This window comes from Martes martes, assembly GCF_963455335.1.
Source record: "Martes martes genome assembly, chromosome: 15".
Taxonomy (NCBI): domain Eukaryota; kingdom Metazoa; phylum Chordata; class Mammalia; order Carnivora; family Mustelidae; genus Martes; species Martes martes.
The window spans coordinates 6,889,589-6,896,975 of NC_137903.1; positions in this window are offsets into that span (position 1 = coordinate 6,889,589).

Consider the following 7,387-nt stretch of genomic DNA (forward strand, 5'->3'; position numbering starts at 1 on the left):
ATAGGATATCTATACCTAGATATCTAGCATTTATTATAAGGGACTGGCCCACATCGTTATGGGGCTTCAGGGTCTCACCATCTGCCTCCTGCAAGCTGGAGACCTGGGAAAGGTTTTGAGAAACAGAGGGCAGGAGATGTTCTAGCTCCGCGGTCAGGCAGAGAGCGCGAATTCCTCCTTCCTCCCTCTTTTCTCATCTATTTCCCCTGCTCTCAGGGGACTTGATGAGCCCCCCCTCCCCCCCACACACAGGGGAGAGGGCAATGCGTTTCACTCAATGCACCCATTCAAATGCTAACATCATCTGGGAACACCTTCACAGACCCATCCAGAAGTAGTGTTTCATCCCCGAACTCCCTGCCCTTTTCCCAGAGACACGTAAACTTAATCACCTCACTGCGGTGGGATCAAAGGGCCTTGAAATCAGGGCCGGCAGCCGATTCCCCATCCGCCTGCTTCTGGGAGGGCTCCATGCACACGGTGCCCACGATGTCTTGTGTGGCAAGAGAAGACAACATCATTTCCTGTCTTTCCCTCATCTCTCCACTTCTTTCTTTTTCCCTTTCTGCCTCAACTCATTGCATTCCATCATCCCATATAAAAAAAAATCATATTGAAAATCAACTTAATGTGTCTGGATTTTCCTGGCCTTGAGTCACAGAGGGATCTGTTTCAAGTGGCTGGCAAGCAAGCATTGTCCCGTACAGTGACCCTCTCCTGGGAAGAGGACGCACATTTTCCAGCTTTGAGCCTCCTCTGTCATAGACACAGGTCTAGCGTCTAGCCTGGTCAGACCCACAGAGCCTCGCTGCACAGACCCAAGAGACCCAATAGAGGACACGGTGAAGGATTAGTACATTGAATTTACAAGTAGCTCCAACCTCGACGAGAAGGATGTAGCTGGGAAGTTTTAGAAAGGGACACAGGAAAAGGGACAGCCAACCACGGGGCCCTGCTAGTGTGTAGTGAGTTGTCCTCTTCATGACACACGTGAAATAGTTTATGTCTAGATTGTGTTTGTGGAATGGCAGATTTAAATTTATACTTTTGCGGTGAATGGGCTGACCACTAGGTCCACATCTTGATGTGCCGTCTGGACACAGATGTGATCAGGCGAGATCTGGAGTGGGAAGGGGCACTGGGTAGAGAATGTGGTTTTCGTGCTGTGGAAGGGTCCCTTGCAAGTGCAAGAGACGGTGTAACAATGAGCATTGTACGGAAGCAGTGAAAGTGCACGTGGCTGAGCGGGGGAGGCAGGTGGGGGGGACCCGAGAGGAGGCAACACAAAAAGAGGTAAGGGAGGGTACAGGACACAGGGCAGGGCAGGGCAGGGAGGAAGGAACAGGTGGCACAGGTGGCAGTCTGTGCTGAAGCAGGAGAGCGCATCTCTGGAGAGAGGTCTGAGGGAGGGCAGAAAAGCAAGTGTCTTGAAGATAAAGGATAACTACAATAGAGAAAGGAATTCTGGATGATAGAGATTACGGAAGTATTTATTAAGAAATGAAAAGGCAGGTGCCGCGTATGAAAAGGAAGGGAGCTTTTCAGAGTCTTCAGGAAGGGCAAGTCCTAACAGAAACACGTAAGCAACCATCAGGGAAGGGTCTTCTTGGTTCTGAGGGGCCCCCAGGCTGAAGTTAGGAAAGACGGAGTCTTGTTTGATCTCTGCGCAAAGAGGTATGTGCCACGCTGGAACCATGCGTTTTTCTAGTCCCATCCAGACTTCCCACAAGAAAGCCATGATGTGGGGCTAAGCCATGTGTTTTGAGTAATGGGGAACAGAAGAAGGGGTGTGTCTGCAAGAGGGAGAGAGGAAGATGTTCCAAGGAAATATTCTAAAACAGAACAGCATCTGTTTTGCCCAAAACTGAAAAAAAAAAAAAAATGAAGAAACTTACAGTTAGGGCTTAGGTTACTCCAACATATGGCTATTAATCTTTGATCCGAACTTGAATTTATATACCTGCCATCTTGTTCTCTTCAGTAAGACCTCTGACTTCTGACAGAGCATATGGTAGGTCCCTAAATATTTCTGGAAGTTGCAGATCCTGATCTATGCTGGGAAATCCTTCTGAATTGAAATTTAACATTTTTATAGAAACAGATGAATGTCTTTTCCACTTGGTAAATGTCTTGGAATGCTGAATCAAGATGGAAAGAGACCAGAATGTTTAACGGTGATTGGATTGCTGGCATTTTGAGTTCTCTGGCACAATTAGCTGTATTGCTTGGTGGCAGACAAGTGGTGGGTAATTATTTACTTGCCGTATCTTCTTTTTTTAATTTGTTATTTTGAAATACTTTTAAGACTCACAAGAAGTTGGGAAAATAGAGTAGTGTTACCCTAACACCAGGCTTTCCCCATTGATAACATCTTCCATAACCATTGTCTATTTTCAAACCCAGAAGGTTCACATTTGTAATACTATTAACTAACTACGGACCTTATGCAGATTTCACTGTTTTGACTTTTTTTTAACATGTATTTATTTAGTTTCTGGATACTTCATCCCTTTCTGATTTGTAACCTGGCCTTGCTTGGACAGCAGGAAAAACACTATCTGGAGACGATTCTACAAAATTCTAAAGAGAATATAACAAATTAATCTGTTCCTTATCAACGAGCAATATCCTGCCTAGACTGCTTCCACATTTTCTGACTAGTTTGGCTATTTAGCATCTGGAACAATCCAGGAACAACTTAGAAGGATTTGGAAACACAGGGACAGTGAGATCTGCCTGGATCTTGCTGACAAGAGAATCAGGTGTGGGGCATTCTGGATGGTTGCTGCGGTTCCTGTAAGTGAGTAGGGTTTTAATGGTATCAGACAGGGGACTTAGGATTAAAACCAGTATTTTGGTCAAAAGCTGGGTGGCACTTAGTTAATGGCATCGGGGCTGGCTTGTGGAAGGAATAGAGTACAATGGCATAGAGTCCTTTAGTGTGTGATGAAACACAAAGTTCAGAATGGTAGAGATATTTCATTTGCCTGAATATCAGTTCTTAAGTGGAATAACAGCTATATTGGACCAAATTAAATGTAAACACAGAAATAACCTGAGGGTAGGGAATTGAAACAGCTGTGAGTTTTGTGATGGTATCTTTCACCTGTCCTATTTGTGGGTCACAGGACGGTTACTGGGTTCACACTGCTTTCCACATGTCCTGTCAAGTTCCAAGCACGTAGTGAGCACTCAACAAATACTCGCCGAGTGTTGTTTTTGGAATGAATAAAAGACAGTAACTGAAACTTGTCGCCCAGCGTAACTGGGATGAATTTAGGGAGAACTGCTTTGCTCTAATGCAGAGAGTTTATTTTCCAAAGAAGAAAGAGAGAAAAGTGCCCAGGCTCGTCCCTGGTGCAGTACATTCTCCATTGGTGTATTTTCTAAGGATGAAATAGATCTATTTAGATCTATATCAATCTTTGGAGTAGTTAGACAGCAGTACAAGGCAGTTCTCTCAAGGCACCCCATCAAGAGCAGGAAGGGACTCTGGCCCCAAACCCAGCCTATTTTGAAACAAGCTTTCTGGTTTCTCCAGCAGACACCTGAAAAGAACCCCTAAAGGAGAAGGATCAGAGTCCCCAGCTAGCCTGTCTAACCCACATTCCCAAAAGCATATGAGGGAAGAATTTGCAAAGAGACTCAAGGGAAAGCACAATGCAATGAGGCAATCACCTGTTTTCTTGAAGAGAGGCTTAGAAATGGTTGGAATTGGGTAGGATTCCCGCAAACACACCCAAGAGTTTGTAACCCAGCCTATTCATTTTATGTCCTTTACTACTCATGATGTCTTCTACCCTGTTGTCTGCTGTCCTTTCCTGAGGACTGAGTTTCTGAACCAGCATGGCTCACTCTTCCTGTGAGGAAGGAATCTCTGAGCTTCGTTTTGTAGGCTTTGGAGGACAAAGTGTCTTATCGAGGGGTAGAGCAAACCGATTGATCTCTGCTTGAAACTATCATAGTCATCCCAAAATAGAATACGTAAAAGTTCTCTGTATTAGAAAAAGAAACAAGATACCCATTGTATATTTTCTTTTCTTTATTTATTCTCTGTAAGTCTGTCAGATGATAAATTGTAAATAACAACGATTAAAGAAATATGCTACTGATGGATCCTTCTTTCTGTGTCAACAGCACCAGTTCTGGGCTTGGTTATCTTACAGTCTTTCTGGACACCTGATGCGGCCCCGGGATGGAGCCAGAGAAGTGTGCGGTGTGCGTGGTGGGCATGCCTGTTTGTAGGGGGATATCCGACAGAGGGTTACATATACAGGCCTCTCACATATTGCTTGACTGTCTATTGGAGGAAAAGCATGTTGGTCTCTGGCACATCCAAACATACTAGAGTTTGGGATTCTGGGTTGTCACATTAGTTCTGGAGAAGCCGGTCCAGAATTAATTGCAGATGCTTTATTGTTGTTGCTACGAAGTGGTCTTGTTTGACACATAGAAATCTCTTCTAAATCCACATGTCATCTGGCTCAAGACCACACAAGCATACAAAAAGCAACAAGAACTCCGAACAGCCAGAATACAGACTTGGTCTTCGTAAAAGAAATTCAGATGAACCACCCTCTTCCCCAAAGAAAAAAAAACGTGTTTCTTACTTGGTCTCTGAAGAATATATTTATACTTTTATTTTTCTGAATGATTACATATTTTTTCAGCAACAGCTATGATAGATAAGAGAATGGATACAAATTCTCAGAGAATACTCAGAGGGCAAAAATAATTCACAAAGGCACACTCTGACCCTCAGAGTGTTTGGTTTGATTCCGGGGCTAACGGCCAGGGATTCAAGTATCTGTGCGATGGGAGTGGGGTTGGAGGCAAAGGAGAAAAAAGTAAACAGGAACAGAAGAGATACTCAGAGATACAACTGTATTGTCAACACTGTTGTCAAGCTTTAAAGGAAGGTATGCGTATCACGTATTTGTACACCATATGGCATCTATAGGCTATGCATTTATCTGAGCATGTAATTTGTTACTGATTTATTGCCACTTAGAATTTTACGTTCATTTTGTATTTGAAAAAGAAGTATACACACTTACCTTCTGGTCCTTGAGAGGCACCCAGTAACTCCTTATGTATAAGCGACATATATATCTCTTCCTATCGAGTGAAATGAGTAAAATCCCTCTCTCAGAGTAGGTTTGGGCCAGGCTGAAGGACTAGTGGTTTGAAGAGGAGAAGGATGAAAGATAACCACGAGAAGAGCTACGTGGCCCCTTGGCAGCTGTTCTTTTGCCCCTGTTTTTAAACCAGAGACAAGTCCATTCTGGAGAGGTTTCTAAAGACCCTGAATAGAGCTCTGTCCCAGGTGCTAAAGGCACCTTTGCTCATCTCTGTCTACCTAAGGACTGTTTCGGGCACCAGCAAAGGAACCAGAGATGGGTTTCTGCATTTAGAGTAGAGGCAAACTTACTTTATAAGGTAATAAGTAGTCAAAGGTCGGAGTGCTCCATTTACGATTCTGTTCAAGGGGCCAAGGTTTACCAGGGATAAATGGGGTTGTTGCGTACCAGGTTCTTCTGGTTTCCAGGAAAACAGCCCATGAACAGTATAAACTCAAGATGACTAGTTTGGTTCGATGAAAGCCACACTTACTCACCTATCACTGAACTATATATTATAACCATTACTGAGGTGTCCTACATCTGATTGGATATTTTTAAAATATAAAATTTAATGCCAACTGTTTCAATAGATTTCTGTTCTCCTGGTCTCTCTGGCACCTCTAGTGGTTCACCCATCCTGGGAAGGTTACAGAAACTTGAAAGGTCCAACCTGAATAGAAAGAGGGAAGCAGAGAGCAAGGCTTCCTAACTTGGACTGGACGGATATCACACTAGTAGGAGACAGCAGCTCTGGTCCTCCTGTCTTCACTTAACTCACAGTGGGTCCTATACTGGCTGGCATCCCCAAATTGTGGGGATGCTGAATCTGCAGAGCCTGGGCCCTCCCCCTTCTCTGTAGGAATGAGTTTTTCATAGGACAACCCCACAACTCGTATTCCTTCTACACGCCACTTCTGAGCCCTAGGACACCTTAAAAGGAAACTTTGGGTCTAAACTGTAAAGATTGGGGTTAATTTTATTCTAGGACTCCCAGAAAATATTGTTAAAATGTGGTCTCTTTAGAATATTTGAAAATGGCAGAAAGGTAGGAGCTGAGTTCCACCCAGATAACAATAAAGATGTTTGAATGATTTAGGAATCTAATATTCAAGTAATTGGATTTATTTTTTGGATATAATTTTATTGGTATAAGATAAAGTATTACTAAACTAGTTGATATTGTTCCTGGACAGAGAACCAGTTCTGAACTCAGGTTCGGCTGCTTGCCCCTGGAAATCAACCCTCGAGAGACAAGTGATGGTGGGAAAGCAAAGGTTGCTTTATTCAGGAAGCCGGCAACCTGGGAAGGCGGTGGAGTAGCTTCACAAAGACCATCTTACCCAATCGGGTGAAGGTGGAAAGTTTTAAAGGAGAAGGCATGGGATAAGGGGGTGGGGTGGCTGCATGGAGGAGAAGCAGGTGCCCAGGTGCTTAGTCGTATGTTGACATGACCCTGAACAGACATGTTGGTTGGTATCTGTGGCAGCTGTTTCTAAATGTAGTCAGACCTTATCTTCTGGGAAAGTTTACTTCTTCACTCCTTAAGGCCAGTAAGTAGGTTATTCTGTTGCAGACCAAGGGTGCATAAACTTGAAGCAAGTTGGAGTGCCGTTACAGTATCAATTAATCAAGACCTCTATGATTTCAAAAGCCAGTATAAATTATATCAGTCTCACATTGCTCAGGGATCATTGCTGTGCATAAATAATTGAAACTTTGAAAGAGGCCAGGAAGTAGATTAAAGTATGTTCCCCAGAGTTAGGCACTGTGAGGTGTGGAGTTACTTAGTGTGAACCTAGACTAGTGATGGTCACCTTGTTACCAATACAAGATACATACAGAAACCTAGAGTAAGCCTCAGAAACTTTCATAGCTGTTTGGCAGAATATTCTTTTATGTGTTGTATCTAATAATAAATATTGAGGACTTGTATTTTGCATACTTCGATTTTATTTTCATTTTTCTAAAATGCATTGTTACTGTATTTTCCAAAAGTACCCATCTGGGATGGCTTGGAAAAACAAAACGGGTCCTTTACCACTGAGTTGGAGGAACACTGAAGTAGGAGCTTACAGTGTGCGGCTCACAATGTCCTATGAAGTTCTTAGATACTCTGATTCATACCACACTCCAAATTTTGAAAATTGGTATTTCATGCAAGATTCTACATAAAATTTTTAATGAAAGCAATGTTCATTTTTCCAAAGAGGATTTTTTAAAGAGAAAGAGCAGGTCTGGGATCAGAAGCTGGTCTGTAAAGGGGG